The sequence below is a fragment of the Aotus nancymaae genome, unplaced genomic scaffold, assembly GCF_030222135.1.
Source record: "Aotus nancymaae isolate 86718 unplaced genomic scaffold, 86718_ANA_hifiasm-v0.15.2.pri h1tg000028l, whole genome shotgun sequence".
Lineage (NCBI taxonomy): Eukaryota > Metazoa > Chordata > Mammalia > Primates > Aotidae > Aotus > Aotus nancymaae.
In genome coordinates this window covers 21,882,692-21,910,362 of record NW_026988441.1, presented here as the reverse complement: position 1 = coordinate 21,910,362, position 27,671 = coordinate 21,882,692, and the positions used below count along the sequence as shown (strand labels likewise).

The 27,671-nt window shown below is 46.1% G+C and overlaps 1 protein-coding gene across 3 annotated transcripts in view; it reads left to right on the top strand.

Annotated features, from left to right (window-relative positions):
• ZNF536 (zinc finger protein 536) overlaps positions 1 to 27,671 on the top strand; it is a 485,998-nt gene that overhangs the window by 37,782 nt on the left and 420,545 nt on the right. For 2 of the 3 annotated variants that reach the window (XM_064381525.1, XM_064381526.1), the window contains exon 2: positions 21,664 to 21,733. The exons of the other annotated variant lie outside the window; for it this stretch is intronic. The gene's annotated coding sequence lies outside the window, so the exon portion shown is untranslated. The remainder of the gene's footprint in view (positions 1 to 21,663; positions 21,734 to 27,671) is intronic. 3 annotated transcript variants of the gene reach the window in all.

Below are 27,671 nucleotides of genomic sequence, written 5' to 3'. Positions count from 1 at the left end.
GCGGGGGTCCTAGGGCACCAAGACTGTCAGGTGTGGGTGCTCAGGGACGGGAAGTTCGGGGGGACAGAGAACTCCACAGCATGGACAGGCATGATGGAGGATGTCCTGATGTCCCCTAGGCTGGCAAAGGCAGTGAGCCCCAAGGAGGAGGTGGGAGGAGGGCTGGCTGGTGGGAGCAGCATGCTGCAGCTCTTCTGTGAGACCCCAGGATGTAGCACAGCACACAGCAAACAGTACATGCTCAATAAATATTTGTTAAACTGAACTGAATGGGACCAGAGCTTTGGCTCCTTCTGTGGATGCCAGGGCTGGTCTCTAGCATAATGATTTTGGAAAGCATTTACTGGGTCCCTGCCCTGTCTCGGATTCTGGAACCCAGAGCCCTGCAGAAGCCATACTTCGGTGCCATCACCCATGGAGCTGGCGACAGAACCCACTGGGACCGGATTCCCTGGCACCTCCCAGGGACCATCATTCCGACCAGCTCCTTTTATTAACTCAGTGTTGAAGGAGCTGCCCATTGCTGAGGAAGGATGGAAATTAAAAATAACGGGATGTGCGCGTCTGTGAAAGTGACATTGTAAAGGTAATGCTACTATGAAAGGCGATATCATTCGCAACTCGGCTTTCCCAATCTTCTGTACGTTTTGGCCTTTTTTGAATCACTGCTCCACTCAGCGCCAAGTCAAAAATTCATTTACACAAATCAGATTTTCAGCTACTCATTCTGCTGCAAGAAGTTGTGTGTGTGCGCGCGCGTGCGTGTGTGTATTTCATACATTTACAGGTTAAAATCAGACCCCGAGTTTCCATTGTTTTCTAACTCGAAGTTAAAAGCTTTTCCCTGAATCTATCCTGATGCATCTTTCTAGAAAGAAACTCCCAGACTAGGCTAGGCTAGGTTGAAATTTAAACACACACGCACGCGTGCGCTCGCACACACACACGCACACACACACTTCAGACTACACTGAAAAGCTGCAAGAGAAAATAAGAAATCCAGCAACAGGAAAGGAACTTTCAGTTTTCACTTCCAAGTTTGGCAGCCTGGTGAACTTGAAAGGTTAGCTATGAATAAGCATAATCAGATCTTTCTTTTTGTCCATATTTAATTCAAATGAGACAGCTCTGTGTTGACTTCTAATACAGAAAGGCCACCCACCATGGTGGCGCTCCCAGCCAATGAAGCCGGCTGGTGAAAGCTTTCTTAAATGGTGCTAATCAGCCCGGAGAGGCCTGCCCTCTATCCCCATCAGTATTCTATAATTCAGATGTGCTGATAACCTGAAATTGAATGTGTCAGGATGCAGACATGTGAAGGGAAGAGGGAACTCCAGGCTAGAGGAGCCGGGTGGCTGGGAGACAATGCTGGGGGGGAGGGGTTTCACACCCTCCCAGATCCCCCCAGGTCCCCCTACACAGTTGTGCCTCTGTGTGTGTGTCTGTGTGTGTGTGTATTCGTGTGCACGCATGTGTGTGTGTGATTGTTCAGGGCCAGAGACAAAATGGAAGGTTTCAAGTTCTGAAATATTTATAGGAAAGCTTTGGATTTTGTATATGTTAAATGAATCAACAGACATTTTGGCTGCTAAGGGGTGAATGGTAATTCGTGATTAATTTTTTTTTTTGAAGCCAAGGCTATTTAAAAACCTTTCTCCCACTTTCTCGTATAAGAGACAGACAGACACACATACCCACCCCAGTCTGGTGAGCACGTCTCACAGGGAAGTTTAACAAAAGAGTCGCTATTGTCACTGTCCCAGCCGGCAGCAGTGCAGCTGAGGGTCAGTTGCTATTTCTATTTTAAACCTTGATTTTTGCAAAGTTTGTCTTTTGACTGTTCTCATTCTAATCAGGCTTAGTTAGGGGATCCGCTCCAAGCTCCACACCAGGCTGTGAGGACAGAGAAAGATAAACCGGGGGGATTAAACAAAAAGTTCGGCTCTGTCAATAGTCGTGTGTGTGTGTGTGTGTGTGTGTGTGTGTGTGAGAGAGAGAGAGAGAGAGAGAGAGAGAGAGAGAGAGATTCATTGGCCACCACTGATCTAGCAGCCATTTGTTTAATTTCAAAGAAAGTGCAGTTTGTTACAGAGCTCTGCCTTCTGCGAGCTGCTGCCTTTGACTTTGCATGTGATTTGTTGGGTGTGCTAACTCTTCAGTCTCCCTCTTGTGCCCTCTGACTTCATGTCCCTTGAAGACAGGGGAACGGTAGCGCCAGCCCCGGTCATGTCTTCAGTCCCTCGGTCCAGCCCAAACATTTCCCAAATGCTCTGCCAGCCTCTGCTGCTGCCAGGAGCCCAGCCCTCTTCAACTTTGCTGGTTGATGTCTTGATCAGCATAGATGCTGCCTGGTTTCTGGTTTCTGCACCTTCCCCGACGTGCCCCTCCAGCCTCCCACTCCTGCAGGTCAGGAGGGAGTTTTCCTTCTACAGGTCTCTGTTCGTCAGAGCATCTGTCCACTCCATCCTGGTTTAGAGACATCTGCACGTCTCCTGTCTGTCCTACTGTGTGGCACACTCCTTAAGGGCTGAGTGTGTTCGAGGCACCTTGTCCACCTGCACTTCCCTCCGCGTAGAGCTGGGCAGGCGCTGGGGAGACGCACTCAGGAAGGGGCTGAATGGTGTGTGGTCCCTGCTCAGGGCTTGCCATATTTAGAGGAAAGGGCAGCGAGGGGAGACAGGCTGGGACTGGGCAGTATAGTGGAGATATACAAGCTGCCCTTTGTCATCATGGTTCCACCTGATGTCACCTTGTCATCTCCCACTCAGTCCAGGGTGGTCGTAGGGACACAGGTCTGCCCTGCCAATCAAGTGGGCACTCTTTTCTTCAGAGCTTGTAGATTTTCTTCCTAAGAGACTGCTCTGTCAAATGGTAAGAAGGTTCCAGTTTTTTTTTCTTATTTTTTGAAAGATAGGGCCTTGGTCTGTCATCCAGGCTGGAGTGCAGTGGTGTGATCATGGTTCACTGCAGCCTCAATCTCCTGGGCTCGTGAGATCCTCTTGCCTCAGCCTCCCACGTAGCTAGAACTACAGGCACATACCAACATGGCTGGCTAAATGTTTTTAGAGACAGGGTCTTGCTCTGTTGCCCAGGCTGGAGTGCAGTGGCATAATCACAGCTCACTGCAGCCTTGAACTTGTTGGTTCAAGCGATCCTCCCATCTCAGCCTCCTGAGTAACTGAGACTACAGCTACGAGCCACTATGCCTGGCTAAGTTTTAAATTTTTTGTTGAGACAGGGTCTTGCTATGTTGCCCAGGTTGGTCTTGAACTCTTGGGCTCTAGTGGTCCTCCCGCATCAGCCTCCTAAGGTGCTGGTATTACAGGTGTGAGGCACCGCCCGACCAAGGTAGCTTCTCATCTCCATCCCCATCATGGTCAGAATGATTGGCACCATGTGGCCTGTCATCCAGAAAGACCAAGAATTCTTCCCTGTGGTTTGGGCCCAGTGGTGGCTTCCCCAAGGGAACGGTTGGCATGTGTTTAATTATTCATTGGTGTTCTCGTCTGTATCTCTCGGCTCCTTGATTGTTTTGTCTTTCCCTAAAAATATTTATTTGAAATTCTGTGATCAAAGGCTGAAAAACAAAATAGAGCAGGATATTAAAATGAATTTTTTTTAAGGAGGTTGGAATGTCAAGATCATTTTTATTAGAAAAGTTTACAAGATGAAGCCACGAATTATTTACGTAAACTTCATATATCAAGCATAATACTCCCAACTGTGCTTCTGGTGAGTGATATTGGCTAGCAGAACTTGGATTTAAAATACCTTCTACTTAAGGCAGGAAGAATGCATTTTAATTAAAATTAACGGATTTTTTTCTTCATCATATTTTAACACACACACACGCACTCACACACATCTGTGTTCAGAATTGATAAAGAAAGAACTCTGGTTAAATAATCCACTTTTGTCTGACAACGGAATCTGTTATAGAGGTGCAAATATGCAGAAAGCTATTTGGAAATGCATCCTAGTAGTTGTCAGGTTTTATTATGCAGGAAGGTGTCATGTTTGTTACGAAGCTGAGTGCAGATGGCAGAGTGGAAGAAATGGATCACTAATTTTAACAATGATTAATGAACAGAGATAGAAAATGAATTACATTGGACTATCGGAGGCAAGAAATATTTTTGTGAAAATTTTGACTCATCTGCTGTGCTGTTCTCTGCAAATTATTTTCAGAAATTCTATATGTTGTCAACAGTTGACTGCATTTTCCATTACTGTCTATTTCTGTTCTTAAGTACTTTTGTGTTATTAGAGATACATAATTTCAAAATACCAATACATTCCTGATTACTTAGAGAAAATATATGTAACAGTGTGACTGTTCCATAGACACTAGCCATAAAAGTCCTGTTTTATAATAATCTTTCATTCTTCCTCATTTTATCACTACATTAGGAATGTTTGATAAAAAGAAAAGGGGGGTACTCTTCTAGCACACTCAGAATAAAGGAAAAACAGAGCGAAGGTAGCAGTAAAAATGTGGTCTGGTGGCTTATTGTGGTGTTGAGCTGCCACCAACCCTGTCCATCTTTGCATCTCCTGCCTGGCATCGTGGGAGGCAGGGGCCAACTCCTTTTCTGGCGTTAGCCTCTGCTGTTCATGGCACACCCTGTCCTGTCCTCTGTGGGTGCGGCTCCAGGCATCTCCTGACTCCCTGTCTGCCTTCAGACACAGGGAGTACCACCAGTTCTTGAAGTTGTTCCAGCGATTTTTTCCTCTGTTGGACCCTTTCTTACTCTAGTTCTTTCTCTCTGCTCCAATGACCCTGGTACTGATAGTGAGTCTTCACAGTGCTTTGTGAGTCTCGCTTTCTTCTTCAGCCTATCAGCAATTGAGTGTGTGTGTGTGTGTGTGTGTGTGTGAGAGAGAGAGAGAGAGAGAGAGAGAGAGAGAGAGAGAGAGAGATCTGCAAATGAATTCAGCTTATTTGTTTATGATCTCTGTTCCTGGCAGGAGGCACACCTATATGATTTCTCATATGGAAAAAACAGATAGTGATTTTCTTTCCTTCCATCTTCTTCCCCCCACCTCCCTCCATTTCTCTCCCCCTCTCATCCTTCCCTCCTGCCAAAGATATTAACCACATTAAATATATTGACTTCAGGGCTTCTCATTTTCCGGAGATCCTTTGCAATGGAGAAATGATCTACTAGTGTTTAGATCCTTCATTGTAATTGGTAGACACTTAATTTCACTCATCAGGACTCACTTTAGTGGTAACATGGGTACATTTCATCGTTAGTAAATTTCAGGATTCTTACTATTGCAGGACCACCCAATCAGAGCTCAGCCATGCATCTGTGGTCAGTGCTACTAGTCCACCTCTCATCCCATCACTATTTAATATTTGGCTTGGATGTTAATTTGAATTAAAACTTTACATATATAAGGGTTTAGTCCTGATGTGGTTTTGACAACTCCCCATTCTTTCCCCAAGAGGCATTCCCTCAAGACAAGACGATAGGGTGCTTCTTGACCCTCCCCGGAAGTGCTGGCTGTCTAGAGCTCTGACGTTTGTATAGGGCAAAGCTACCTCCTGAGAACTACCTGGTATCTGAACAAATGGGCGATCTATAACTACTTCCTTCTTCTACAAATGAGCTTTCCAAGTTTTCAACTTGACTGTTTTATTTATGCTCTTGACCTGTAAAAACAAGCAGTCTGTTTAAAAAGCAAAAAGTACTTCCCATGATTAGAGTACTTAAGAGTTGAAATAAATTGCAGAACGGAGAGGACATTCCTCGCCGCTTCAGTGGAAGATGTCGTAGGGGTTTTGCTTCTTGAGCATGGTCTGAGCTTCGGTAAGCCGGAACTCCCCAATCTCACTGGCCTTAGGGTCCCCAAGAAAGGATCCATGCGTCTTCCCCTTTTCTTGCTTTTAGGTAGTGGAATAATCTTAGTGAATGTGGAAAACCTGTTTGCGCATGGTTCTAAGTAGTTTGCATGTAATTATGGTCCTGATGGGAAAACACTTTGGAAAAACAACTAGTGATACAATGTGAGTCCCGCTCAGGTTACATAGCATATGCTAAACACTGAGGAAACACTGGCGGTCTTTAGTGAACAAGGTAGGGGAAGGCTCCAGGGAGCCAATTTAGAATGTGACTTAAGGCAAGCGTGGCTTTCTGTGTGTCTTTCTTTTGGCGAGTGTGTTGAGTAGCGGTGGTCCCTGGCACTCCGCAGGAGCCCTGCCACCTGCCTGGGGAGGCCACCCTGCACACATGTGTACGAGAGGTGGGTGTCCAGAGAGGAGCAGATTGAGCATGAGGACTCAGTGAGAGGCTTGGGGTGAGCAAGGCTTGGTGGAGACAGTGGTCACTGGGCTGGTGCTCAACTGGAATTTGCACCAGGGATAATTTCATGGTGTGGGATGTGGAGGGAGAGTTACCCACAGGCAGGGAGCGGAAGAGAATCTTACAATTTGTGGATGGAGAGATCAGGAGGAATGAAAAAGACACTGTAGATGATCCACTTAAGAGACAAGTGATTCCTAAATATAGAACTGTCTTTATGATTCATGGTTGGGGTGGCTTTTGAGGCGGTAAGTCAGGTGGATTATCTATAGGAATAATTTGAGGGTACTTGAGATTGCAACATTTGGGTCTGAACACCAGGAAGTGCGTTGGTGTTCAGGTTACATTCTTCCTCCAACTATGAATATTTTCTGGTTATTAAACCTGAGTGTGTTCATGCCTGTGCAAATTTGGCTCCTCGCCTGCGTTTGTGCTAGGTTCATCCCCAGCCTCTGCTTGTGCAAATGAAGATGCCACAGCCCAGTGTCTGTGGGTGCAGGCTTCACACTGCCATTCCCAGAGGCAGCTGGCACCCATGTTGCACCCGAACAGAAGCCAAGGGCAGTCCCGCTTCTAGCTGGTTCCAGTTTTCAGGAACAGCACTGTTTAGTTTTTCATGGTCGTTGTTGGGTTTTTGCTTTGGTTGTGATCACCTTTATATCCCTCTGAACTAACTCATCCAATCAGAATTGGAGAGAAACATGATTTGAGAAATCATTTAAAAATACCTATTTTTAAGGAGAATTCATCCAAGTTATCAGATAGGTGCACATCCCTCTCCTCCCGCTCCCCCCCACCCCCGCCGCCTCCCCGCCGCATCCCCGACTCATTAGACCACAATTGGTGTCATTTCCAGGGCCTATGTGTTTGATTTGGTGACAACTATGTGTGAAAACATAAGACCCACCTACCTACAATTCTTCGTGGATGCAGATCTCTAGACATGTTCCCAGAGTGCACCTTTTTAGCCTGCCAACCCCTGGAATATATATTGAAGTTAAGCTGAGTTGAGTAATTATGATGCTATGGTCTATAGCATGAACTGAAGAATATTCAAGATGTCTGTCATCCTTCTATTACCTCAGGTAAATAACTGATTGACCTTTTTGGGGCTCTGATACTTTACTAATCAGAACCTGAAATCTGTATAACAACACTTCATTTACTTGATAGACAAAAGAACAATTGCACTTGAAGTAATGTGATTTCTAAATAGACACTGCCTGTCAAAAATAAATGCATTAAAAGTAAAATGTAGCTCAAGGAGACAATTAGCAAACAGAGGTGACACCGTAAACAGGTGCACCCATTATTCCCAAAGCTTGTGGCAATATATTCGCGTCTTTTAGAGTGATGGAAGATCATGTGACGGTTTGGTGAATTATCTATCGGTATCATCTGACTGATGAAGCCCGCTGCTGCTGCAGAACATTTAAAAATGCATCTCACAAATTACATGGTAGCTGGGAAAAATGCAGGTTTTTTTTTTTGTTGTTGTTGTTTTTTAAAGAACAATGCTTTTCTAAAGCTATGTGCTAGCATACGTAATTTTTTCTTTGAAAGGATGGAGACCATTTCATTATGCTGGGTATACAGTCGGTTAAGGTTGTGCAAATTCATTACAATGTTTGTTAATGTATAAAACATTTTCCGTTCTGGTTTTAGTGACATTGGATTTTTTTTTTTTATAATGTGCCATTTCTGAAACATCTGCCATCCCCTTGTTACCTGTGGGCAGAGGAGAGAGAATGCACTCTTTCTAAGAATGTTTAGAAAATCTTTCCCGAAATGGAAAGGCTTGGGAGACAACGGGGAACAGACAGCTTTTTCTGTGAATGGTTAGGCTGGAATTTTCTGGGATAGGAACTTTACCATGCAATAGGCAGAAGGGGACTGTCAGCAGCTGCTCCACATGCCAGGAGAGGAAAGGCCTGGCTTCCTGGGGGTCTTTCCATGTCCTGTGTTTGCACACTCTATAGTGAGCACTGCCTATAGAGAACATGCTTCTGGAAGCTCTCCCTGTTTTTTTTTTTCTTTTCTTTCTTTCCTTTTTTTTCCCCGCTAAACCATGAGAGATGCTTGAGGGACCTATCATTTTGGCAGTTACTATTTCTTCTTGTTGCTGTATAATCACAGGAAAACAGTGTGAAATATTTTATGTGACCTCCAAATTCATCTGCCCTTGACTTTTCTCAGCCCTTCTCTGGAATAACCAGTAGCAGGAGCTACAGCTGATATGGATTTAGAGGTAAAGTTCACCAGGATAGCTGTGTTTTGATCACACCCTCTGCCCAGATAGAGAAATGAGGAAAACTCCACCATTCTCTCGCCATGTTCCCAGCACCCTCCAAGTTCCTGCTAGTGTCTAGCTGGGGAGGTGGCTTGTGTCCATTTTCACACTCCTGTCTGGTGTCTCATACTTAACAGCATTTTTGGAAGCATCTGAGTTTCTGTCTTGGAGACTGAAGAAGTGAGAGTCTCCACCTGTGAGAGTAACCACCTTGCGGGGTGGAAATGGTTAGGGGAGCTCCTTGCCCTCTCTGTCCCAGGAGACGGACCCCAGGATGGGGTTGTAGGCCTGGCTGACTGAGTCTCTCCTCCAGAGACACAAGTTTGTGCATTTTGTGAATTAAAACAACATCAATAAAAACAGCCCCTGCACAGAAGTAAGAAACTGGCTGAATGAGGTCTCCAGCCTTTGGGATCTGTGTCGTTGAATGCCAAGAGCACTTCTTGAAGAGCTGCCCAAGCAGCCTCTCTGGGATTTTTTGGATATCAGCTCATCAGAGAAGTGGCGGCCAGAAGGCTTCTGAAGGATCCCAATTCTCTAAGCACTGGAGAGATTTCCTGATTTGCAGAAGTGGAAATACTCCTGCTAGGGAAGAGGAGTTCACTGGACTTCCTCAAAGCTCTTCTTGCCTTTTTCCTCTTTTTTTCTTTGTAAGTTAATAGATAGGTAAAGTTCCTGTCCTGGAACTTTGTAGACTATTTTTTGAGCAGTTTTAAGTATCCAATAAAATTGAGCAGGAAGTACAGAGTTCCCATGTATCTCTTGCTCCCTCCCCATCAAAAGACATTTTAGTGATTTCCAACTTTCCTCTGCTATTAAGTTAGTGTTAGTGTGGTACTTTTGTTATATGAAGCAATATTGATACATTATTATTGATGAAAGTTCTTAGTTTATATTCAGGCTCACTCTTCGTGTTGGACATTTTATGGGTTCTCACAACTGTATGATGATTTGTATCCATCATTACAGTATCATACAGAGTAGTTTCATAGCCCTAAACATCCTCTGAGCTCTACTTCCTCTTCCCCGGAACCTCGGGCAACCACTGGTCTTTTTCCCATCTCCATTGTTTAGCCTTTGCCAGAATGTCCTGTATTTGGATTCATATGGCATGTAGTCTTTTGACATTGGCTTCTTTCACTTAAAAATATGCATTTAAATTTTCTCCATGTCTTTTCATGGTTAGATAGCTCATTTCTTTTTCTTGCTAAATGATATTCTGTTATGTGGATGTACCACAATGAAGCTATTTACCTCTTTTTTTTTTTTTTTTTTTTTTTTTGAGACTGAGTTTCACTCTTGTTACCCAGGCTGGAGTGCAATGGCGCGATCTCGGCTCACCGCAACCTCCGCCTCCTGGGTTCAGGCAATTCTCCTGCCTCAGCCTCCTGAGTAGCTGGGATTACAGGCACGCACCACCATGCCTAGCTAATTTTTTGTATTTTTAGTAGAGACGGGGTTTCACCATGTTGACCAGGATGGTCTTGATCTCTTGACCTCGTGATCCACCTGCCTCGGCCTCCCAAAGTGGCTATTTACCTCTTAAAAGACATCTTGGTTGCTTCCAAGTTTGGGCAATTGTGTTATTCATAATAACATTCAATAAACATTCTGCTATAAACATTGATATGCAGTTTTTTTTTTTAATTATTTTTTACTTTTTAAGAGACAGGATCTTGCTTTATTGCCCAGGCTGGAGTGCAGCAGTGCAATCATAGCTCACTGCAGCCTTGACCTCCCAGGCTCAAGCAATCCTCCCTCCTTGGCCTCCTGACTGCAGGTGTGCACCACCACACCTGGCCAATTTTTAAATTTTTTGTAGGGACAGGGTCTCACTATGTTTCCCAGACTGGTCTTAAACTCCTAGGCTCAAGCGATCCTCCTTCCAAAGTGCTGGGATTACAGGCATGAGCCAGTGTACCCAGCCATGCAGATTGTGTGTCTGTGTGTCTGTGTGTATGTGTGTGTGTGTGTGTGTGTGTGTATACCTAAGTTTCAAATCATTTGTGTAAATATCAAGGAGCGTGATTGCTGGATTGCTTGATAAGACAGTATTTAGCATTGTAAGAGACTGCCAACTGCCTTCCCATGTGGCTTTCCCCTAGCAGTGAATGAGAGTTCCTGTTGCTTCATGTCTTCCTCAGCATTTGATGTTGTCAGTGTTTTGAAATTTAGCTGTTGTGATAGGGACGTAGTAGTATTTCATTTTTGTTTGTATTTGCAGGTCCCTGGTGACATAGGATGTTGAGCATCTTTTCATCTGCTTGTTTGCTATCTTTATATCTTCTTTGGAGAAATGTCTGTTCAGGTCTTTTGCCCATTTTTAAATTGGGCTGTTTGTTCCCTATTGTTGAGTTTTAAGAGTTCTTCGCATATTTCAGATACCGGTCCTTTAACAGATATATGTTTTGCAAAGACTTTCTCCAATGTGTAGCTTGTCTTTTCATTCCCTTAACCCTTTCTGTTCTTAACACCTGTGGAAACTAATCTACCTTAGCCAGTGGCTTATATTTTTATGTGACCAAGCAGCATCTATTTGCATTTGAAACCTGGGGTTTTGAGAAATTTGAAGTCAAAGAACATATGAAGTATGTTCTTAACTATGTTTATGAATTCACACATATACATTGTACACGTGTTCAGTAACACACATATGCATGCATGTACGTGCAAGAATGGAAAGAAATGCACCAAAATATCAACAGCCGTTATATCAGTTAATAGAATTATGGATTATTATTTTCCTCTTTCCAGTATCTTGTATATGCCAGATTTTCTACAAATGAGCACATATAACTTGAATAACCAATTTTAAAAAGTAAAAAGTAAATGAGGTGAAACAGCAAGGGACACCTGTAAAGGAGATCCCAAGATGGTTCAGTTAGAAGTGGTATAACTTTATTTTGACTTCAGAGAAGATCAGTGGGACCAATGTTTCAAGTGATATTGATGATAATACATGTTCTCTAAAAACCTGCTTCAGAAAACAAGAGAATTTTTAGTATTGAAATTTGACTGTCAAATGCCTGATTTTTTTTTGCTAAGCTCAGAATCCACACTGCACAATGTAAATATAATGCAAACCACAAATGCAAGTCATGCATGCATTCCTGAATTTTCTAATAGCCACATTATATTTTGTTTAATTCAGTGTATCCACAATATTATCATTTCAACACATAAAAAGTATAAAGAATATTAATGAGACATTTTCCATTCTTCCAAATGCAATTTGTATTTTACGTTCACAGCACATCTTAATTTGGACTGGTCACATTTCAAATGCTCAGTTGCCATGTGTGGCCAGTGGCTACCAGCTTTGACAGTGCATATCTATGTGATGGCAGAATATGTCTTCTTTTCTTTCCAACTTTTAAGTTCAAAGGGGTACATGGGCTGGCTTGTTACATGGGTAAGTTGTGTGTCACAGAGGTTTGGTGTATAGACCATTTTGTCACCCAGGTAATCAGCATGATACCTGATAGATGTCTGAACACTTGGGCGATATTTATCAAGCAGAATATCAGCACACCAAGCAGCATTACCTGCAGTAGCACAGGTGGAATAGAAAATAGCACACTAGTACACTAGTTTCCAGTTATAATACATCTCTTCTTCAAGATGCGTTACTTCATGGCTGTCTTGGGATTTGATGATGCTACGGAGTACTTTCTGTAAAGCCATACGTATGTTGCGTTCAGGTGGTGATACAGTTTATTAGAGAACATTTATAATGTTCTCGATTTTCCCTCTGTTGCATCATTCCATCTCTGGAAGTCAGAATTGTCTTGGATTTGCTGTCCTGTTGAGTCTTGAGTTGAGTGAGGTCTTTATCCTTGTGAATGGGGTGAGATCCAGGGCAGAGACATTGGGTGGAGCGAGGTTTAGGGAGAGCCTGCCAGGCTCTAGCTATTGGAGAACATGGCCTCTGAGGGAGCTGGGGGACTCCATCCTGGGCGTGGTTAGGTTCTGGAAATCCACCAGCATGGCAGCTTGATACCTGGTGCTCCCTGGCCTTGTAGAAAATGCCTCCATCTCGTTTGCACTTCTTACCCTAAGAACGCTGACCTACAGGGTGAGTTCTCCTTCCTCACCTTGTCCTGGGTCAAAACTACCAACCTTGGGCTGGGGAGTAGGAATCTACCTGCAGAACGGTGCCAAGCTCTGTGCGTGCTCCTGAGGGCATGGCCATGGGGGGCGCTGGATGTGTCTGACCAGTGGGCATCAGGCAGACTTGACTGCCCTGGAGACGAGGCTCTCTGGGCTATAGGGAAGTGATGCTGTTGCCCTGCGTTGGGGCACAGTGTGTTGGAGTGGCTCACAGCATCGGTCATGGAATCAACCTGCTTAGACTCATGTCCTGTCTCCTGAGCTCTTAACCTTATACACAGAACTTGGGGGCTAGTGCCTTAGTTTCTCATCAATAAATGATAATACCCGCCTCGTAGGATTGATGTGACGATGGAATGAAACTTCGTGTCAATGCTTGGAACTCTGGGTGGCACATGGTAAATGCTGGTTGTCACTCTTATTGAATTCAAGAATGGTTGGTCAATGAACAGAGCCCTCAGAAGGAGTGTGTGTGTGTGTGTGTGTGTGTGTGTATGTAAATAAATTCTGGCTGCTTCCTGGAATACATTTCTTTATTGGCCCAAGTGTTGCTATCTCTTGCACCATTAGCCTGCACTGAATCACCAGCAAGAATATCTCCCCTCTCCCTTCACTTTCCCTCTCTCCTTTCTTCCTTCTCAGGGCTGTTTTGACTATGAATTAATTGTAGGTTTGGGGACTTGCAAGCAATAATCAAAGCCAATAAACTTCAAAAGGATGGGGAGGACCGGGGCCACCAGGGGAGTGCAGGGAGCCGACTGGGGCTCTCGGTGCCTGCGGGGTGGGGTGGTGGGGGCTTTCTATGTTTCTTCAAAGGGGACACCAAGTGTTTCAGATTGTCACTTAAAAGCTCAGATGCAAAACTTTGGAAATCTGGTGAGAGGTGGCGGTTTCCAAAACAGCGATTTTTATCTTTTGCCAGCAAGCATGAGCCCAGTGGAACGGAGAGTTAAACTTGGAATTTCTTGGCAAGGGTTAATAATCAATGTAGATCTCCTAACAAAGGAGATGCTGCCTTATTATACTGGGAAAGTTTTTTTTCTTAACTGTCAGTGAAGCAGTACTAATTATTACTCCAGTGTAAATGAGGTCATTTCCTATTAAGAGAACAAAATGCTCAGCCCTGCCTTGCCAATTCATACCAACTATTTTTCACACATACTCAGCTTTTTAGTTTTTTTTAAATTTTGATAAAATCCATTCATTTGTATTAGAAAAGTGTAAACCATCGCCATAATAGTTGCCCGTGATTACCCAGATGAGCTTTTGTAATGTGTGGGTTGTTTGAATACCATGTGTTAGCTATGGAACAATTAGGCAGCTGAATGGATCTTTAAAACAATCAGATACTTTTATCTCACTGAAAAAATACATTCCTTGGATGTGTACTGTTAAACCGTAAATTCCGGGGAACATTGAGCTCACGTCACGAGGAGAACTTTTGGATATATGTTGATCGAGGACAAAAAGACATCCAAATATCTTGTCTTCGTGTTTTCGTTTTTTCTTTCATTTTTTTTTTATGCAAGCAAAAAGATTTAAGGAATATTGTAGCAAACAAAGGGTAATTGTTTTAGCCCAGATGTTGCTTTTGCACAACAAGCAGGTTACAATGTTCCCACAGAGCTGATGAGCCCAATCAGGGAAATGATTAAAAATTGATTTTGTCCCTGTAATTACAGTATGTAAACTACTTAGCTTGGATTGCAAAGGAAGTGATTTTCTAATTACGTATATACTCTGGTGTCTAATGATTGGTTTTTTGAAGTAATGAAGAGAGAGCACTAACGACTCCTTGGTGTTCTGTTGTTTAAGAAAGACCATCTTTAGAGTAAGCGGCAACAGACAAAGAGTTTAAATTGAATTTTCAACACTGTTGATGTGCACATGGATTTGTTTATTAAAGAGACAGGGGTGTAATTTGATTGGCTCTGAGCATCTTGGCTTTTTTTTTCATGCTAAAGCATGTAAAAATACATGCACGGGGCAAGGCGAGCTGATGAGAGGAAGCCTCTCCACTCCTCTTTTATCATCCCCGAGCCTGGTCTGATATTGTAGGGTCTCAGGTTTCTGTGCGCGTCTGATGTCTGTGTATCCTGAAAGCATTTAGATCGAACAGGTATCAGATAGCTTCTCCATCAAAGTTACCTTTGTTTTAAAATGAAAGAAGAGGCTTCCTTTGGAAGCATGTCTGGGCAGCCCTACGCACTCTGTTATAGTATTTCAGCCGCGCAGTAGGATACTGGGCTCTGCGTCAGGGTGGCAACTGCCGCCCACTTCCAACATGCGTGAGAACACTCACACGTGCACACACATGTGCACGCACAGCACATGCCCACGCACACACTCACACGGGTGCTAGCACCTGTGCATGGAGGGCTGATGGCAGCGTGTCCGTTGTGAGACCCTGTGGAGTGGGCTGATGGGTTTTGAGAAAGACCTTGTCAAGTTTCTTGTCCTCCTCTTTGAGACACTTTGTGGCTGTTGAGTAACAGCTCAGGCACCTCTCTGGCGGCAGTTAGCAGAGGATGACCATTTCTCAGTGGCCGTGTCATGCCCTCTGGGAGGAGGGTGGTGGCTCCAGCGTGACCCTGACAGGAAGTACCTTGTGGGCGGTGCTGTCTTCGGCAGAACCCAGCTCACATTGTCTCTGGGCCCCATCCTCTCCTACGAAGGCTTCGTGCTGGTGACTTGGGACCTGATGTTTTGAAATGTAGGTTTTATTAATATTTAGGTATAGCGCGGACAACAGAGCAGGAGACAACTGCGATTGAAGGGGCAATTTGTTACTCACAGTTCCCAAGAGGAGGACATGCATGCCACGTGGAGGCCACATGGGGAATCACCAGAGTTCCTGGGAGGCAGAGGGCGAGAGGGGAGAAGATGGAGAAGAGCCTTTATTGTGGCTTCCCAGGGAAAGGCAAGGCAAGGCAAGGTTGGGAGGGTTTGAACTGACTCGTGTGAGTAGTTCCCACAGGCATGGGCCTTGGGGCTTGCTTCTAGTTGTCTGGTTTCTGGCCGTGGGTGATAAGAGCAGGAGGATAGAGGCCCTAAGTCGGGGCCCCTGTGAGAGCACAGTAAAGGAGATGTTGATGGTGTGGTTTGGACTGGCTGTTTTATATATGAAAGGAGCTCCCTGGGAGTCATTAACCAACTCTAGAAATGGGCTAGCTCTGGTCAGGGCAGTCCTGGGACCAGCAAGACTCCAAGATGTCGGAGCATCAGAACCTTTTTGTGTACATACCTGGGTCCTGGGCTGAGGCTGGTTTGGGAGCTGGTTCCCTGTGCCCTCAGGGGCCTGGGCCAGGGTGGCATGGCTGACTCTGCGCTCTTGGTGTTCTACCTGGCAGGTCTCACCTCTGTCATGGAACACATCCCGGATCTGCCACTGCTCTCTCTCCAGCTCGCACCAGATCCTCACTTACCTGCACACCTGCAGCAGCCTCCCCTGCGGGTCCCCCTGCCTCTTCTCTTCCCCTGATCTTGTCTGTTCCTTCCATAGCAGGCATACAATGCAAATCAGATTATGTTTTCCTGTGCCCCACATCCACCAGTGGCTCAGGATAAAATCCTTCCCGACTAGGTATGTGGATCCTGAAAAGCACATCTTCATCCATTCTCCCGCTCACTCTCCATACCCAGGCTGCAGGGAATGTCTCGGTGCTCCTGGAATGCACTGTCTCTGTCCAACCTCAGGGCCTTTGCACTGGCCGTTTGCTCTTCCTGTACTGGTGTTCCCTGCATTGTCACAGGGCTCGCTCCCATACTTTATTCCGGTCCCTTGCCAGATGTCGCTTTCTTAGAGAGGTCTTCTCTGATTGTCACTGTCATTTCCTCCAGCTTTATTTCTTTTCCTAGAGCTTGTTACTTGCTGACATATTTTACTTTTGCTTTCATTTGAATCCTGTCTGGGAAACGTGAGCTCCACGCAGGTGGACATGCTGTTTATCACTGGATCTCCAGAAATAGAATAGAGCCTGCCTGCAGGGACCCTGGATGGATAATGGTTGCGTGAATGACTGATTCTCGGAGGCTCCTCCCCGGGTGCTGTCCTCACCAGGACCCCTCTCATGTTGGAAACCTGCAGTAACAATGGCTGTGGCATTTGGGGCCATGTCCAGCCCACGGGGTTCTCTGAGAAAGAGAGCCACTCAGTGCTTGGAGCAAAACTTCAGATCTGCTTGGAGGAGCTGCGTTTTTTTTTTTTTTTTTTGGTAGGGTCCTTGTTGCTAGTGGAAGTTGAGAATATCAAGCTCTGGAGTAGGAGGAGTTCTCAGAACCATGGGAGGGAAGTTGCCGGCACCCAGGGGGTTAGCACTGGAGAAGAGGCCCTGTGTACCTCGGGATGGGGAAAGTCTGCTCTCGGTAGAGGGGGTTCCAAAACATTGCTTGGGAGCCACTGCACTCAGGTGTCATCTGCAGGGAGACCTAGCTGGGCATCCAGCTGTTTCCCCTTGGAGCTCTTAGCCATGTCTTTCCCTGGCCCGAGGGCCGAAGGAGCAGGACTGGTTTTCTCTCCAAATCCTCCTTGCCTGACTTTTTTTCTGGAAGGAAAGTAGTTTGTCTGGCTCCTAATTGCCACTCACTCAGACACCTCGGCAGAAAGCCCCTGCTCCTGCTGTCGGGCCTCCCAGTGACCCACCCGGGGAAGGGTCATCCTGTGTCTCCCCAGGAATACACTCCACCTCCTGCAGGGGAGAATGAAATGTGGGCCAGGCGGGGTCCACTGAAGCGGCCCTTGCACCTGTCCTTCCATCCATCCGCCTTGCCTCCATCCTTCTATCTGCACTTTCATCCTTCCATCCTTCCCCTTTCTTTCTTCCTCTCTTTCACCTTTGGACCCTCTCTTTATTTTTTGTTTTCCCACCCCCCTTCCATTTTTCCATCCATCTCCATCCTTCTGCCTTTCTGTCTTCCCTCTCTCTTCCATCTTTCCTTCCATTCTTCCTTTTTTTTTTTTTTTTGAGATGGACTTTTGCTCTTGTTGCCCAAGCTGGAGTGCAATGGCTCGATCTCGGTTCACTGCAACCTCCGCCTCCCAAGTTCAAGCAATTCTCCTGCTTCAGCCTCCCCAGTAGCTGGGATTACAGGCAGTATACACGCACGCCACCATGCCCGGCTAATTTTTTGTATTATTAGTAGAAACGGGGTTTCACCATGTTAGCCAGGATGGTCTTGAACTCCTGACCTCAGATGATCCACCCGCCTCGGCCTCCCAAAGTGCTGGGATTACAGGTGTTAACCACCACACCTGGCCCCTTCCATCCTTCCATTCCCATCCTCCTGTCTGTCTTCCTTCCATCCTTCTGTCTTAACTTCCCTCCTCCCCTTCCTCCCATCCACCCAGGCCCTCAGACAGAGGTAAGGGGCCAGGAGGAGAGTCTGACACCACCCTTTCCCCTTGTACGGGACCGTCCTCTGCATGTGCCCAGGGCTCGCTGTGCCCTCAGTGATGGTGACATTCGTGGCTGCTCTCATGGCCCCTAAGTTGTCATGGTGAGGGGTGGAGACAGGTGTGCAGTGCCCACAGGCAGGAAACTTGCTGGCCTGGAGGTTCGCTCTGTGTTAAACTCAGGGCTGGTGTCAGAGCCTTGGTGATGCTGGGGGTACCAGGTCGCTGCTCACCTCTTGACTGGCCAATCACCTTCTCCCTCAGAGTCCTTGGGTCTGAGTTGGGCAGGCTGGGCTCTTGCTCAGGGAGGGTTTCTCTGGCTCCTTCAGAGCTCCTGTGTAGGCTGCTCTGGGAGAATGTGGAGGGAGGAGGGTGCCCCATCCCCTGTGGGGAGCCCATGTGGCCTCCCGCTTTGGTGGACAGAGGGGCCCCTTGCAGGGCTGGCTGGTAGGTCTGCGTTCATCGGGACTCATTGAGTGAACACGGTGGGGCTGCTCAGTGCATTCTGCCTTGCCTGCGGAATTCACAAGGGATGGGGGTGTGTGGGCTCAGGATGGTCCCACTGTTTGCCAGGGTGGGTCAGAGCTGCCACACCACCTCCCACTTCCTCGCTTGATTGGTGGCCCCCATATCTTCCCTCTCTCAGAACTTCCCACCCCTCCTCTCCTCTCTCCCTCCGCAGTGGGACTCTGGCTGCAGGAAGTCTCCCTTTCTCCCTTCTCACTCCCCAGCACCCCGTGTCCCTGCGTCCCTGCTCTACTCCAGCCCGGGTCCATGCAGGAAATGGGCGTTCAGGCTTCTTCAGCCCCTGCCAACCTTCTCGCTCCCCCTTCTGGAAGTTGCGGCCACTCTGCTGCACTTCTGTGCCCCTCCCTGGTCTCCAGCCCTGTCGCCACTAGGGCCCTGCCTGCGCTTGCTTAAGGGCTTAGTTCAACTTTGCCCCACTCCTGGTGCCCTGCCTTTGATGTGCTTCTTGTCCTGGTGACCGAGACCTTCACACAATGGGTGGTTTCTGCATTCCATGGCAGACCTGCTTGGCCCCTGACCTACCCAAGGCCCCGGTGCTGGGAAGGGAGTCTCCAGCCACTGAGTGAACAGGACTTCTAAGCTCATCCATGTTGCTGGGGAGGGCTGTGTGTGAGCCTTATCTGTGCTTTAAGAGGGAAGCAGGAGCCATCAGTGTACAGTGGGTGGAATTTTAAGCACTGAAAAGCACCTTTGGAGATTCCCTTATTTTGGTGAGGTGGTGGCAACCCACCCCCACTGAGTTTATACCATGCATTTTGCTGCCTTTGCAATCATACCCCTCCCCCGTCTACTCTGAGCTGCACCAAACTGGGCTCGTGGGCAGGGTCTCCTGGGTGGCCCTTCAGCTTGGGGTCGTAGTAGGGGGCAGGGCAAGGGGAGGCCTCATGTCCAGGGCTGCTTCTGGTTATGCCACTGACTGTGTTATCTCTAAATACAAGTCATTTATTTGCACCAAAAGAGCTGTTTCTTTCATTGGGGAAGACAGAATTACTGTGCTGATGCTTCCCTTCCTCCCAAACCTGCATCCCCAGAGCATCTGTGGTCGGATGCCGTCACCTTTCCCCGACCCGCAGTGACTGTAATGACATCAGACACCAGGAGCCTCCCCCTGTTTAGACTGGATCAGAAAGGCACAGATGGAACTAACTCGATTTCTTTTCCTGAGGTCCCGGCGAGGCTGTACTCGTCGGCTGCCCTGCTGGCGTGTTGGGCTAACCTTGCCCACGTGGGTCAGACACCCTTGCAGAAGCCCACTTATCAATCCGGAGAGCCCAGCCTCCAATGTAGCCACGAGGCTTGAGCTGGGGCCTTTCGTGATTTAGAGCATAGAACCTGAGGGGTTTGTGCCCATCACTGCCCCGGTGCCAACTGCAGGAGACGGTGTTCTGATCAATGGCGTGAAGCCGGACAAACTGGCGTGGGACTTCCCCTGATGAAGCCTCCCTGTGTTCTCCTGTCATCGGAATTTATGGGGCTTCTAAGTGAATGGCCCCTGGGGAATAGTCCTAGAATTTTGCAAGTCATGAGCCTAGATATAAAATCTGAGTGTGTCTCCCATCTCCTGCAACCCCCCGCCTAAACATAAGGAGGTCTTAGAGCAAAGCAAATAAGTGTTTTCAGAGCCAGCTGGGTGCTAGGGACCTGTTTAGCTCAGCACTAGGACAGAACCTTGGAAACTGTAGCATCGGACATTTGTTCCTCACTCCTTAGATTTTGAGTGATACAGAAAAAAAAACCCAAAAAACAAAATGCAAAAGATCATCTGATTCAGGGGAGAAAGACAGACAGACAGAAGGACACTGGATGTAATTTCCTTGTTAGAAATGGTTGAGATGTCTCAGGATAGGCAGGTAGAAATGTGTTCACAGACGGCAGCTTCCCTGTGGCACGCTGAGAAAACACTTTTCTAGCATGCAGTCAGCAAACACCTTTTTGGTGGCCAGAAATCAGCCTCGGAGTTAGATGAAGTATGGCAAGCCAGCGGTTCATCAGTACAAACTTCTTGGGCTGGGGCTGCCACCAGCCTTCCAAATGTGTCTTCTGGCTTCCCATGTGCAGAATCAGATTTCCTGAATCCATAGTGAAATTCTGCTTCTGTGATCAGAACTTACAACTTCACGTTCAGTAAAATATAATTTATTAGGGGAACTTATGTTTGCCTGGTAACATTCCTTCCGTGAAATGGCAAAACAAACAAGAATCTGAATTGCATTGGGTGAGGAGTGGGCTGGAGATCTCTGGCTGGGGCTGGGCTGGGCTTCCTTTATTACCCCAGAGCCAGCAGCTCTGCAGCGGCCATAGATAAACATCCCAGCTTACCTTCTTGGCCTTTATCACTGCTGAGCCTGCCATAGGAGGTGAGGTCACCCATGTGGGACTTACTTCAGTGATAACACAGAATGAAGAGGTAGAAAATCTCACTGGCCACTGTTTTCCTGGTCTGGGTTCAGGAAAGAGGACTTTAATGCCAAACACAACATCTCTAAGCCTCAGTCAGTTGCAGATTCCTGTTCTGTATCCATTGGCTACTGCCTGGCTACCCAACAGGCTTGGCCAGTTGAAATTTGGGTGGGATTTTGATCTACTGTAGAGCGCTCCATAATTCAGGGAAAAAGCAAGGATTGTTGGGTACTTTCTTACTTTGAGAATTCTGAAGAAGAGAGACAGTGTGCATGTGAAAGAGAGAGAGAGAGAGAGAGAAAGAAAGAAAGAGAGAATTCTTATAATTTTAGCTCTTATTTCTTCTGTCCCATATGGAGAAGATAAGATATGGTTAGAAGTTCCGACCCCCTTCTTTTTGTGCAGGTGGCAATTTCCCGCTGAAAACAAGCTGAGCAAATTTGGCTCATTGCAGCAAAGGTCACATAGTTCCCATTTTTTAAATTGCTCAAAGAATTGGGGCAGTGGGGCTATTCAAGGTTTTTAGGCGCTCAACTAACCCAGCAAATTGTTACTTTGGATGAATGCTGTTTATCTGACTTACTGAAGTCGACATGTGCGACATTTACAGTTTCTAACAGGTCTTATTTTTGCAGTTCCTGACCACCACGGCTTTAAGAATATCCTTCAACCAGGAGGGAGACCCATTGCTTTAAGACTTCCCTGGTAAGGACCATCGATTTGTAGTTTGTTGAACTGGTGTCTGTCTGTGAGTTTGTGGGGAAGTCCAGGCTGCCTTCTCTGGGCTGCTGATCCCTGTGCAGAGCTATGGAGGAACTTCCAGAGTCACAGGCGTCTGGGAGGTAGCAGGGGTTCCATATCTTGTGGGTGGGGTGAACCAGCAATGTGGAGACATGTTCTTTAATCTCCAAACAGATTTCCCCATGAGGCAAAGCTCAACAAGCATGACTTCCTTCTCTCTTGCTTGACACCCTGAGTCCCTGTCTGCCAGCCAGCAGCCTGGAACCAGGGCTGAGAGCTGGTAGGGCTCCTGCTAAAAGCTAAGTGACCTCATCTAAGCTCCACCTGTGGTCGGGTTCTGCATCACTCACCAATGAGGTGACTCAGTGGCTTGGCCCAGTCTTGGGCGAAGCCTGTCCCAAAGCAGCTCTGAGTTTGTCACCACAATCACACTTCAGATCGTGAACTCCGGGACGGGGTTTATATCAGCGTGAGAGCTGATATAAACTTAAATACAAAAGAAAGGGTGACATGTGTATTTGATATCTTCAGTGGCCTCATCTGAGGCTGCCCCTGTAAACTCACCCTCGGATGTAATTAGCCAAGACCACCTTCTCCTGACCACGAGTCTCAGAGATCACTACATAAACCAGGGAAATTGATAGCAGAATTATGCACTCAGAAATTAATTTTATATTGTACTGTATATATATTTTTTATTGTGACTTTATCTTGCTGGAAAAGTGCTTACTTCTGATTTTGTGGATATTCCTGACCGTGGATTACTTTTATTTTGGTTTTTACACAACAGTTATATTAGAAATTTGCTGTTTTATTCTTACCTTCTTAGTAAAAATCCTTTTATCACACAATGGGTAATTTATATCCATTACCAGGCCTTTCAATCCTTTTCAGTGGGGCTGTCAGTGCCGTTGGCACAGTAATGATTAATGTGATCTAATAATAGTGTACCATTATATTACCTTAGTAAAACATGTACCAACACCCTATTCCGATCTACCAAATTCATAGCTTCCTATAATATTTTTGTTGAAAGACAGGATTACTATTTTTCAAAGCTGATTTTTTCCCCTTTAACATATTTAATGAAATTCACAATTCTTTGCCTTAGTAATCCTGGGCATGTGACTGGGCTTGATGGTGAATTCCACATCTGTAGGCCCTGTTGTGATTTGTCAGGAGAGAGTTCCAACCGTCCCAGTGATCTGTCAGAGAGATTATTTTGTTTTTATTCAGCCTGGGTTGTTTTGCCTTGAAGAAGAAGAAGATAAAAAAATGGTCAGGTCTCCAGTCCCTTCTGATGCGTAATAAGGAAGGTGTGTTTTAGACTGAAAGGCAAAGGAGGAAGTAATTTGGTTTTTCCCTCCCCTCTGTCACTTGCCTCTGTCTGCTGGTGAATTGGAGGTGTAGCCGAGCCAGTGGAAGTAGCTTTAAGCTGCTTCCCCAGAAATGCCCCTCTCTGACCTATCCGCTCCTCTAGCTGTGGGCCAGCCTCTCTGGGTCTGACACAGGGTCTTTCACACTTGCCATTATTGACATTTTGGGCTGGATAGTGATTTGTTGCAGAGCCCTCCTGTGCACTGTAGAACGTTTCTCAACGTCCCTGGTCTCTGCCCATTAGATGCTGGTAGCATGTACCCCCTACCGCACTCCCGACACATCCTCTATTGCGACAATCAAAATAGCTCCAGAAATTGCCATATGTCCCCTGGGGGCCCCGATCAGCCCTTGTTGGAGAACCACTGGTCTAACGTAGTAGGAACAGAAGCAGATATTTTTGGCATGTGGGGAATTCCTTCCAGAGTACCAGAGTTCTATGGTGCTTCTTTGGATGTCTTCGGCTTTGGGAGAGAAGATGTGCAGGTGAAGAGTGTGCACACAGCATCGTTTTCTTGGCTGAAATATAGCCCTCTTCCTCCTCTCTCCCTCCTCTTCTGTCATGAGCCTGGCCCGAGCGAGGGCCTGAATCTTAGCTTCTTCCACTTAAATCCCATTATAATCACGCTCATGATTGATAACATTCCACCTTTTCAAAGGGCTTTAAAATCTGTGTCAACCAAGGATGACATTATTGTAGTGCGGGCGAGATGTATTCAAACAATTACACACTCAAATCAAAGTGGGAAGGTTTGTCCTTCTATCTCAGCGCCTTTGTGTGATGTGGCTTCAGCCAGCACCACGGTTCCACAGCCCCAGAGACCTTCAACAGAAAAATAAATGGGAAGAAACGGGTTTTGCCCTTGGTACCAGTCAGTTTGGAAGGCAGCTTGAGTATTTAGGCTCCTTAGGGCTAGAGGGTGGAGGAGCAAGGACAGATTGTTGAGCATAGGAGAGAGAGACAGACAGAGAAAGAGAGAGAGAAAGATAGAGACAGAGAGAAAGACACACACACACAGACAGACACACACACACACACACACAGAGAGAGAGAGAGAGAGAGAGAGAGAGACATGGAGAGAGAAATCCTTGTTTTTCGTTTGGAACAAAAAGTATTGCTGCAACATTGGCTAGAAATATGCAATCAACTGAAATCAGGAAAAGTATTTTGAATACAAAATTTATATTGAAACACTTGAATTTTGATATGTGTGCACCCACATACATGTGTATATTTAAATCAAGAATATAGACAATGAGAAATAAAGCTTCTGTCATAAAAATACTGCCTACAGTATTTGCCCTTAGATAATTCTGCCACCCGGAATACATTTTTGTACTGTTAACATTTCCATATGAGACACCCTTGTTTGTTTTTACAACTGATCCTTGATGATAGCAGCAAATGAGGAAATGACTCTGATTTACTCTTGTGTTAGGAAGATTTGGAATCCATTGTGTTGTTTGGTGCAGGGAGCATTTTAGTGACCTACTCCTTTACTGGTTTCTGGTCTGTCTCTACTACTGCAATGTAAGAGCAGTGAGGGTAGGGGCCTTGTGTGTTTTGTTCCTTGTGATTTTCTTAGTTCCTGAAATGATGCCTGATGCACAATAGCTTCTCAATAAAGCTTTGATGACTACATGGATAGATGGAAGAATAGTTACATAGGTGGGTGGATGGAAGGATGGATGCATAGATGGGTGGATGGATAGCTAGATGGGTGGCAGGGTGGCTGAGTAGGGGGATGGATGGATGGATGAGTAGATGGATGGATAGATGAGTGGATGGGTGGGTGGGTAGTTGGGTGGATGGATGGGTGGATGGCTGGGTGGATATAGATAGATGCATAAATAAATTGATAGATGAATGGATGGATGGATGGGATGAGTGGTGAATAGATGGGTGTATTGATAGAGGATGGATAGATGGATAGATGGGTAGATGGATGAATGGATGGGTGGGTAGATGAATGCATGGGTGGATGGATGGGTGGCTGAATGGGTGGGTGCATGAATGAGTAGATGGATGAATGGGTGGATGGATGGATGGATGGGTAGATGGATGGGTGAATGAATAGATGGATAGATGAATGGGTGAGTGGATGAATGGATGGTTGGGTGGGTGGGTGGATGGATGGATGAATGGATGGATGGTGGATTGATGAGTGGATAGATGGGTGGGTTGGTGGATAGATGGGTGTTTTGATGGAGGATGGATAGATGGATGGATGGGTGGATAGATGAATGGATGGGTGGGTAGATGGATAGATGAGTGGAGGGATGGGTGGGTGAATGGATGGATGAGTAGATGGATAGATGGGTGAATGAGTAGATGGATGGATGGATGAATGGATGGATGAGTAGATGGACGGGTGGGTGGGTGGATGGATGGATGGATGGGTAGATGGATGGGTGAATGAGTAGATGGATAGATGAATGGGTGAGTGGATGAATGGATGGTTGGGTGGGTGGGTGGATGGATGGATGAATGGATGGATGGTGGATTGATGGGTGGATAGATGGGTGGGTTGGTGGATAGATGGGTGTTTTGATGGAGGATGGATAGATGGATGGATGGGTGGATAGATGAATGGATGGGTGGGTAGATGGATAGATGAGTGGAGGGATGGGTGGGTGAATGGATGGGTGGATGGATGGGTAGATGGATGAATGGGTGGATGGATGATGGGTAGATGGATGGATGGATGGGTATATAGATGCATGGATGGATGAATGGATGAATGGATGGATGGATGGGTGGATTGATGGATGGGTGGATGGGTGGATGGATGAATAGATGAATGGGTAGATAGATAGGTCTCTATTTCAAGTCCTAACATGTACCTTAGAATATTGGGCTCATTGATCCAAATGAAATCTCACTTTTACCATGTCTTCAGTCATTGGCCTCCCAAACATTTTTTGAAACTTTGATTTTCAAAATCTAATGATCAGTTATAACAAGGCATTTTCTTTTAGTCTAGTTTTTTAAAATAGAAAAAATACATCTAGGACTGTGCTAGGCAATCTCTGTGAATGAAAACCACCCTGTTATAAAAATGTCTTTAAAAATTCACAAGGGCACATACACAGATGACTGGGACTGAAGGCATGGAGGTCAAGTAGGAGAAGATGTTCTCTTTCAATGTAGGTTGTGGATGAGGGACTTGGGAGGCTCAGAGGACTTCCTGCCCACATGACTGGATGTCCGTCTCTGGGGCAAACCTCTGCAATCTGCACTGTATTCCATGTTCTTCTGGAGATTCTCGTGTGTTCTCTTCAGACTTGCCATACATGAGTCTCTGTGGGACTTGCCACTGCTCAACCCGATGAGGTCAGCTGTCTTGAGGGGATAGGCTGAGGCTCTGGGAAGTGGGGTTCCCAAGTTCTGGCATGGTGTGTGCAATGTACCCATCTGTTGAAAAACTTATTCTCAGTGATGAGAGTGGTCCAAGTTACCTCACCCTTGACTTTTAAATTATTGTACCATGGACATCATAGCAGTATCAGTGGGAATGTACTAAAGAATGATAAATGACCTCTATATCTGACAGCGTGTAGCAAAGGTATAGGCTTTGGAAGCAGATTTCCTGGGGTGGAACCCTGGCTCCACCATTCAGTAGCTGTCTGACCCAGTGTCAGAGGACTTGCACCTCAGTTTTCTCATCTGTAAATTGGGAACAACAGTCATGACAGCCTGGTAGATTACACTATGTGATGTCCTTAAAACACTGCCTGGTTCAAAGTAGACATTTAATAAAAGCATAGCACTGCTATTATTTTTATTTCTTCTCTTCCATTATCTTTCCCCCTTTCTCCCTCTTTATTCGATATTAATGAAAGTATAGGCCATTTTCAGATAGACTTTTCCCCTCAGTCTCATACCAGAGCTAGGAACCCCAAGACGTTGCCAGGCATGTGGTCTTTCCAGCATCCCTTGGGACCTTGGTTAGCAAGTTCAGAAAACGTCAGAAAGGGTGGTGAGTTTCCTAAGCCAGCTTCCCCATCCCATTCCTTTGTGAAGGAGCATTGTTGACACACCACTGGGGGCTTGGGATTTGCTTGGTGTTTGGAGAACGCATTCCTGAGATGGATGCCACGTGGTCATGGTGGGTGGGTGGGGACAGCCAACCCTTAAAAGGGAGGGGAGGCCTGTGGTTTTTCTCCTCCACCCCCTCACAAGTGAGGCTGTTTTGCACCATGGCCCAGTTTTATATTTTTAGCTTCCACTGAAATTTAATGTTTTGCTTTTGGTTTATTATGTATGCAAGTATCTTGCTGATAAATTACATGTGTAATTGTACCATCATAACCACTGCTAGTCAGCGACAACATATAATTAAACTCACCCTTGTAGTCATTGAACTTTTCTGTCCCTGACAAGATCACTGACCACTCCAAGGAGGGCGTACCTCCACGTATGAGCCATGCGAGTGCCCGAGTGGCTGGACCACCTCGGGGACCCCGGTGCTTTCCTGCACATGTGCACAGGTTGACTTCCCCTGGATGGCCACACATGGGATGC